A 9938-nucleotide genomic window follows, 5' to 3' on the forward strand; every position below is an offset into this window, starting at 1 on the left:
ATCCGGTTCCTCCATCGGGCGCAATTTTCGCCGTCAGATATGGAGCCCCCAGATCCTACGAAATTCGCTCATTTTGCGTGGTTGACTTGCTTGACCGTTAGCGTGCGATGAGAGGCGTTTTTCTCTCTCATCCACCGGACATGTGTTGTGCGCTGAATGGAATCGCTCGCTTTCAGCCAAATCTGCTTACTGCCCAAGGATTCCCCCGATATACCACCGGTTTTGGAGCACAGGTCCTGCCTTTCACCTTAGCGCCTTCCCCATGGTTTCCCGGCTTCCCATGCGACCGAGCACTTGAGGCTTCTCCTTTTCGAGGGGTTTTGCCTAGCGATGCACGATAAGCACTAATCACGCATCAGAAATGGCCTCTGTTTCCCGATCTGGGCTTCCCAAGTGCCAGTTTTGCCTCCTACGCGATCTCCATGGGCCTCGGTCAGCACACTTTGATCGAGGTCCTCGTCGTTCCTTGCTGATTGCAAACTGCCACTGTCCAGAGGTTTTCCTGATCTCTCTTTATCCATAAATTCGAAGTCTGTCCTATTTGGATACAGTCATGGCACCTTGATAATCTTTATGGATCCAATTCGGATCAGCAAACCCTGATCATACATTAATTAGAATGTATACGCTTGTTCTCTAAAGCACACCCATGTATGTATGCTCTTCATCTATATAAGGCCTACATACAAATCTAAAATCACTGACAACTGAATCTGAATCCTTGTAATACTGAAACAACCATTGAATCATGTACTGAATCAATCACAGATCACCACACTATAGCATCATCACTAATCAACATTCCATTCCATAACCAATTCAACCCAATCAATATTGTCAAAAATAGATTATCATGATAGAGACGACATTGATAGACAACAACAAACAAAACAAAACTGATCAAATGTCATCAAAAAGCCATACTGCAAAACCATAGAATATATACATGACTTCCACAAGACATATCGGCATATGTACGCACTGACCATGCACAACAACCGTGTATAAATATCAAAATATATTAAATTTTATCTCATAATATATATGCGGCCCTACAGAGATGGATTTGCATATGTACGTGACTATTCCCAAACACACCTGCATATAGATCTAAAAAACTTTCGTTGCAAACACAATTTCACGTTCCACAACCTTTACTTTCAATACTATAGACTTCTACATGGTTAGATCACAACATCATTATATTTACAGATTCATCATTATTATCTACTTTAACATTTGCAACAAGTAAATCAATATGAGTCTTCTCCTTGGTCCCTACTTGTTGGGAATGGGTTCCCCCAAGAGCATTTTTGGGGCTAAAATCCCATGTTTTGGGACAATTTTGTAATAAAGTTATAAAGTCTCTGCATTTTGTGGTCGCGGAGTGCGAAGGTGTCAAGAGTCATAAAGGGTTGTCCACCCTTATTTTGTAAAGTGTCAAGTTGGTTGTAAAGATCTACCCATGGTCCACGGACCATGGGATTGTATAAAAAAGGAGCTAAGTATGTAAGCTCTAGGCAGTTAAGTAAGTTAACAATTAAGCTTGGAAGTCTTGGTAGAAAAGTCTAAGTGTTTCGGGTCTTAGTGTAGGTAGAGGCTCTATAGCTGAGTGTGCAGAGGCCTAGGGTGGAAGTCCGTAGCTGAGTGCGCGGACCCTTGCAGCTATGTGCACAGGGTGAATAGAGTCTGTATTAAATAGGAAGATATCAATAAAGAGAAGTATTCTGCAATTACTGTTTATTTAGTCTTTGTTAATGCATCTGATTATATTGTGTTCTAGGTTTATTTTACAATGTTTAATTGATACGCGAATGTATGTGATTATAACTGTTAATTGAACGCAAGTAAGGCTAACAGTTTACGTGACACTAACTGTAATTGATTGGTAAGATAAGTAAAACACTTGAGATAACTCGGGCACCTATACAATACATTGTCATAGCTACGCGAAAGTACCTGAACTGAGGGTTAGGGTTGTGCGAAGGTTAATCATACACCTTCGTGGAGGTACTAAAGGGTGGAATAGAGGGAAGATCTATCAAGCCCTAAGGCTTAGCGACCTGCATGAAGGTAGGAACAGGAGGTATAAACCAACATCATGACCATCTCAGGGTGCGGAAACTTGGTTCTAGCATCCCCCCATACTTCTTTGGGTGAGACTTTGGCCCGCGCTCCGCAGGCTGATGCCAAAAGGGCTAGTAGGGTAGGGATTTGTTTGGCTGACTAACGCTGAACCTAGGTTAGGGCCCACAAATCCAAAAAATGGTTCCGCTGCCAGGACGCAGAATCTGCATAAGAGATGTGTGATGTCGTATCACTGGAATCCAACTAAGAAAGAGATCGAATACTAGTTGGATAGGAGGATCCACGAATTTGTGGCATAGGAGAACAAAAATACATGGCTGGAAAAGGAATAGTGGTTAGATAGGTACCTGTATATAGAAGTCCACGAGATCTTGTTATGTTCCTTTCCAGTTAAGTTATACGAGTGGATCGCGAAGCTAGCAGATAGCCAAGGAAGGTGGAGGCTTGGCGGTCCTATTGTCTGGACCCCAGAGTTAGTACAGAGGCTGGAAGTCTTTGAGGATAAGATCACCTGCATTATCGATCATTGGATCAATCGTATCATAGAAGGGTTTTTGAAAAAATTTGTGGTCAATACCTCAGTCAGTTACAGTGAGGCAGAGTAGCGTTTTTTCAAACGTCTGCGAGGTAAGTACTTGAAGTATTTAAATACTTGTATTAAGATTTTATTGTGTGTAAAAACGTTTATGCAGCTACCTTGATGCTTGGAGCTACGTAAAGTGGAAAGACTTGCAGGAACGAAGGAAGAAAGGGTCCTAAATATAACCCACTGATTTGGCCTCCTTTGAGTGATGAAGAGGGAGTAGCGCAGGACTCTCCATGAAGTGCAATGTAGTTGATAAGACAAGGATTCCCATGACTACCACCTCCACCTTCACCATCGTCACCTGCGGCTTCGCCCAAACCACCACCACCTCTACCCCAGTTCAACATGGTGAATTCAGTGAAACTTCCATTATTCAAAGGCTTGGGAAATGAGGACCCAGACTGGTTCTGGTTCATTGTAAAAGCTATATGGGAAGCTCAGGGCATCATAGATGATCACATGAAGAAGGAAATGTTGGTTAGTGCTTTGCAGGATCGTGCACTAACTTGGTACATCAAGTACTCTAACGATAACCCAAACATTCGGTTAGAAGAGATCCAAACCGCGCTGACTAAAGAGTTCAGTAGGCATAAATTGGAGGCACAGTCAATTGTGGGGTTCAAGGAAATCGCAGTTAAACTAGGTGAGACACCTTGGGAGTTGGATCAGAGATTGAAGTGTAAAATCTGCAAAGCTAATATGAACTTAACAGATGGACAACACCGCGAGTGGTTCGTGGCTTTGCTCTTGCCTCACCTAAGGGTTGCGTTGTCACAACAGAAGATTACGACTTAGGTAGAGGCCTTCGAGATTGCAATAAGACTGCATGAAACACCAATGCAAGATATGAATCTGGGGGTTCAGTAGATCCATGCGCAGTTGCAAAATCTTTGCCTTTAAATGCAAAGTTTGAAGTAGGATAGAACAATTCAACCAGAGGCACGCGAAGAGATATGGTGCCTGAAATGTAAAGGTTAGGGGCATGACAAAGACCACCTCCTGGTCTTTGCGAACTATATTGTAGGAGGAGGACTGATGCCTTTGAAGCCAGAAGCCCAAGCAGGACCGAGCATGGAGCCTGCGTTGTGGTGCGCTATATGTTAGGTAGCAGGGAAACATACGACTGATAATTGTCATTCACTGTAGAAGTTTGTACAAACACTGCAACAACTGTTCTGTAACTTCTACAGGTCGGTAGGGCATGATGAGCACAACTGCCGAAGTTATGAATTGATGATGGACAAAACACCCACCTATAGAGTTCAAGCAAAAACACGGCCTCCTGGCCAGAGCACTAAAATGGCACGGACAAGCTTTCAGGGTCACGAATGAATCTGAGGTGGAGGAGGACCCAGCAGAGGTTGGGGATAGTTGATCTATTACAATTGTGGAGAACCAAGACACTATGGCCGTGAATGCACTAACCCAACGTGTCTGTCGTGTAAATATTGTACTCAGTTTGATCATGAGACGGAGGATTGTCCTACATTGGTAGCGAGGATACATGACAAAGGGGTGCTACCACCGCAGCCGACTCAGAACCTACAGATGATGAGGGCTAAGCCTCGCGAAGAGGATCTAAATGTGAATATAGTGCTCCGAAGTGGACTTGAAATGGGGGACAACAAGGAGAAACAACTTGAAGACAACGCATGGGTTTGCAAAGCTCTAGAGAAGGAGGCTGAATTTGATTTGGAGTACGCACACAAAACGTTCATGGAAGCAAGAAAGATCTTCACTGAGGCCTCTACCTCAGGGATTCGAGGTAAACATCTTCAGGAAATGGACCCTTCTATGCTTATGACCTTTCTAAAGACTTGCATGAAGCTGTTGCATGATAGCAAGGCTATGAAGGGGCTAAAGGAACTTATAAATAGATGCACCGGAAACACTCTGGGTGAACTCTGCATGGCACAAAAGATTTGTAAGCATAAGGCAAGAACAGGATGAGAAATGAGACTCATCGCGTAGATAGGAGAATATGAAATGGATCAGGTTATTCTGAATCTGGGGTCAAACGCGAACATTTTGTCAAATCATACTTAGGAGCGGATGGGGAGACTCGCGCTGTAGTGGTCTCCGATTCAGTTAAGAATGGAAAATCAGTAGAAGATCATCCCCATGGGATGGCTGCAAGGAGTAACTGTAGATATTGAAGGCGCGAGCGCATTGGTTGATTTTGAAGTAATAGAAATTGTAGATGACAACAACTGTTACCTTGCGCTCCTGGGAATTGATTGGGCTACTGACATGAATGGGGTAATCAACCTAAAGAGGCGAAAGATGATATTTGAAAAGGAATCGCTTCGTGTAATAGTACCCCTAGATCCTGCTGAAGGATCGTGCTATACTAAACTTGTCCGCGATTACGAAAGCGGTAACAATTCGGACTACATATATAAGATAATAGCGTTAGACCAAGATTAGGTGAATCCAACAGTGGATGGATGAATTACATGGGATTGCAAGAGTTCCTGCAACTCAGACTCAGACGAAGAATTAGAGCGCTTGCATAATCAACTACATGAAGTAACCACACTGAGCTGTAACATGATGACCCGGTTTTTGTGTTGTGTGTCATCAGAGGTAAGAAATCTGCCCACTTATGATGGCTTGAATGATGTGGATATGTTTTAGGTTGCATTTGAGAGGGAAGTACCAGAGAAGAAGTGCTTCCAGGCTTTGGACTGGGCCCTACGCGATATGCCTGCGAGATGGTGGGGTATGCATAAGGGTAGTTTTGATGATTGGCGTGAGTGTAGGAGGATGACAAGAACATGCTTTGGGAAGATGAAGGTACGAGTGATAGAAAAGTATGACAGGAAGGATGATCTGCACATACACTTGTCCAAATAGGCTAAGGCCTATGGAGTGAAGCCCCAACCTGAATGAGTGCACTTGTTTTGTCACACCCTGGATGTCATCCCGATGAACTAGTACTTGGAGATAGAGCTCTGTCATTGCACAGGAGAATGGGATATTTTGTGTGAAGGGTTCATAATGATGTTCAGCTTCGAAGATGGGTTTGATTATATTGATGAAGCACTACAAGAGGTTAAAGTAGCGATCTTTAGGATACCACAGGATCCTTTGGATCTAATTTAAATCGATTGGACTACTTAGCTGAGCCACATGATGGAATGTTATAACATGACTACTGAAGAAGAAGATGAGGATCCATAAAAGATTAATATTCCTAAAACTGAGGGTCACCGCGAGGTCGAGGGACTGTTGATCGAGAATCCTGACATAACCGCTTCGTTTAAGACTAAACAGATAAATATTGGTATGGAGGTGGAGCCCAAATTTGCGAAGATTGGAGATTACTGGGATGACGCGACAGTAGATAAGGTTGCCAAATTTCTTCGCGAATACTAGGATTTGTTCCCTACCAATTTTACAGATTTAAATGGGATAGAAGGAGACCTGGGCGTTATGAAGATCACGTTAAAACTCGATGAGAAGCTGGTTAAGAAAATACCTTACCATCTCAATCCGAAGTTTAAGGAGAAGGTCCACTTAGAGTTAGATAATATGCTCACGGCAGGCATCATTGAGCCCATAGAAGAATCTGATTGGGTGAACCCAATGGTGGTACAAGAAAAGAAGCAAAAAGATGAAATAAGGATATGCGTAGATCTCAGGAATTTGATTGACGCTTGCGTGCATGATCGCTTCCTGACTCCATTCACTGATGAGGTATTAGATAATGTAGGTGGCCAGGAAGCGTACTCTTTCATTGATGGGTTCTTTGGGTACCATCAGATCAAAATCGCGCCTGAATATAGAAGCAAGACGACCTTCACGACTGAATGGGGATGTTTTTAGTAGACCGTAATGCCTTTTGGATTAATGAATGTGCCTGTGATTTTTTCGTGCATAGTCATTGTTGCATTCAAAGACTTCATTCATAAGTTTTTGGAGGTCTACTTTGATGATTGGACTATGTTTGGGTTGGTAAAACACCATGTGGCCAGTTTGCGCTTAATGATAGACACCTGTCGAAGGTACCAGATCGCGCTTTATCTGAAGAAATGTTTGTTTTGTGTCCCCTTTGGGACCCTGCTGGGTCATGTGGTTTGTAGACAGGGATTGATGGTAAATACCGTGAAGATCACAATGATACTTAACCTGTAGGCACTGAGGAGTGTAAAACAGCTGCATGCAACCTTGGGACATACTAGGTACTATAGGAAGTTTATCAAGGGATATGCCCAGATCACCGTTCCTATGGAGAATTTATTGAAAAATGATGTCACGTTCTATTGGAATGAGGATTTTCAGAAAAGCTTGGATGTATTGAAAGGAAAAATGGTCCCGATCTTAGTCTTCCTAGATTGGAAGAAGGAGTTTAATGTACATGTAGACGCCTCATGTATAGCACTGGGAGCAGTACTGACACGGGCTGGTGGAGGCGAATTGGACCATCCTATAGCATTCACAAGCTGGAGGTTATCCAAGGTTGAGAAGAACTATTCCACCATTGAGCGCGAAGGCATAGCCATGGTATACGCGTTGTTTAGTCAATTTAGTGTCCTAAATTGCTTGCATAAATTATCAACCAAGGTTTCTAAGCTAATGAAGTGTGGTGCACTATATGTGCTTAGTTAACCTTTTTCTTACTTCGTTGTTTTGTATTTTATGTTGTTTTTGGGGGTTTTTGTTCTTTGATGTCTATGAATGTACAACCTAAAACTATGAGAAAATTTAAGTGAATCTAATGAATTTTAAAGGAAAGGAAATGTTCCTAAGTTAATCTAATTTCCTAGAAATGGACCAAGAACTATTAGCTAGTTAGAACCTAATAAAAAAAACAGAGCATCTATCTTATCTTATCATTAGTCCTAATCCATGGATCTAATTCTTAAAACCAAGAATGAAATTGATGCAGAAGGTAACTCAGTAATTGCATTCATTAAACATTCAACCATTCAAATTTGGAATATGATTAAATCAATCTCCTTGAAATGATTATTGGGAATATCAGTGATGCAACTAAGTGAGGATTTGAAAGAAAAAAGATAAAAGCATGTAAAACTAACTGTAAACAACTAATGTATTTTTTACTTTCTCCAACATTCAAATGTGAAGCATTACCCTCTTGAAGTGTTGTGCAAGAAATCAATTATACCTTAGTTCCTAATTTCCTAGGAAAATAACAATGTACTGAGTAAATTCAATCACTGTATGAATTAGACATTTAACCATTTTTAGAATCATCATCATCTTGAAATGGATTTTGAAAACATCCATTAACATAGTTAATTAACAATTCTTTTCTAAGAAAATGAATGGCAAAACAGTAAGAAAACTAAGCAATTGTGTATTGTTATTACTTCAATCTTAATTCAGTTTGGAAACAGAGTCGTTTTTCTCCACAAGATATCTTAGAAGAACAAGGATGCATAGTTGTGATTTATCATTATGTTATTGATTAAAAACTGAAATGAAATATCATCCTAATTTAGAAAATTGATTTGCTGAAAACAAAGTAATGGAAATTGAACTAAAAACAACAAATGAAAAACCTCCTTCAGTGCAAGGGCCCTCTGCAACTGACGTGGCTGGAATGCTAGCTAGTTAAGGATGCACTTTAAATGATCATTGGCAACATGAAGTTTGTATTATGAAAAAAACGAAGTCTAAATACAGAGTATCAGCAAAAATACTGAACTTAACGTAATTCCTTCTAACTTCTCTCGGTTACAAGCAATCGATATTTAAAGGAAAATAACATAACTATTTATGAGATAAACATGTTACAGGTGGCTAATTCGATCTAGCCACTTGATTTATCAACTTCCCTATTTCCTCTACCTTCTCCATCATTTCCTCTACCTTCTCCATTATTTCCTCTACCTCTTCCTCCTCCAAATAGTGTAAATTCTCCATTCAGAACTCCCTCTCTTTCTTCCTCTCTTGCTGCCATTATAGATTCTTCAAGGTTAATATAAGATTCAACCTGCAAGGTTAATTGCTCTTCCTATGGTTCCTCTATCAATGGTATGTGGAGGAAAGGTTCTACTTCTCCCTGTCCTCTTGGAATTTCTAATTCTTCAGATAAATATATGTTCCCCTGTAGAGGTGAAAAAGGCTACTCCTTCTGTTGGAGATCCAAGATTTTCTTGCTCTAGGACTACCTCAGTAGATGAAGTAGGAGATCCTCTTAATTGGATTTCTGACCTTAGAACTTTAGGAAGTCTATGGCTAGTGAAATGTGGAATATGAGTTTGAGATGGAGGTGTATCTCTTCTTAGCCTTGGTGGAGTAAGTAGTGTTGTAGGAATTAAACTCCTGCCTCTAACTATGAATCTACCCCTAGAGTCGCTTTCTCTATGCATATGATTTTTTAGATGTAAGAGATGAGGTTACCTAATTACACTTCCCTTGCAACAATGCAAAAATGTTTAGTCAATTTAGTGTCCTAAATTGCTTGCATAAATTATCAACCGAGGTTTGTAAGCTAATGAAATGTGGTGCACTATATGTTCTTAGTTAACCTTTTTCTTACTTTGTTGTTTTGTATTTTATGTTGTTTTTGGGGGGTTTCTGTTCTTTGATGTCTAAGAATGTACAACCTGAAACTGAGAAAATTTAAGTGAATCCAATGAATTTTAAAGGAAATGAAATGTACCTAAGTTAATCTAATTTCCTAAAAATGGACCAAGAACTGTTGGCTAGTTAGAACCTAATAAAAAAAAACAGAGCATCTATCTTATCTTATCATTAGTCCTAATCCATGGATCTAATTCTTAAAACCAAGAATGAAATTGATGCAGAAGGTAACTCAATAATTGCATTCATTAAACATTCAACCATTCAATTTTGGAATATGATTAAATCAATCTCCTTGAAATGATTATTGGGAATACCAGTGATGAAACTAAGTGAGGATCTAAAAGCAAAAAGGTAAAATCATGTAAAACTAACTATATACAACTAAAGTATTTTTGACTTTCTCCAACATTCAAATGTGAAGCATTGCCCTCTTGAAGTGTTGTGCAAGAAATAAATTATACCTAAGTTCCTAAGTTCCTAGGAAAATAACAATGTACTGAGTAAATTCAACCACTGTATGAATTAGAAATTTAACCATTTAGTTTAGGATCATCATCATCTTGAAATGGCTTTTGAAAACATCCATTAACATAGTTAATTGACAATTCTGTTCTAAGAAAATGAATAGAAAAACAGTAAGAAAACTAAGCAACTGTGTATTCTTATTACTTCAATCTTAATTCAGTTTGGAAACAGAGTCATTTTT

This window comes from Pinus tabuliformis, chromosome 9 (genome assembly GCF_031772625.1).
Source record: "Pinus tabuliformis cultivar Carrire ecotype Pingquan chromosome 9, CPIR1, whole genome shotgun sequence".
Taxonomy (NCBI): Eukaryota; Viridiplantae; Streptophyta; class Pinopsida; order Pinales; family Pinaceae; genus Pinus; species Pinus tabuliformis.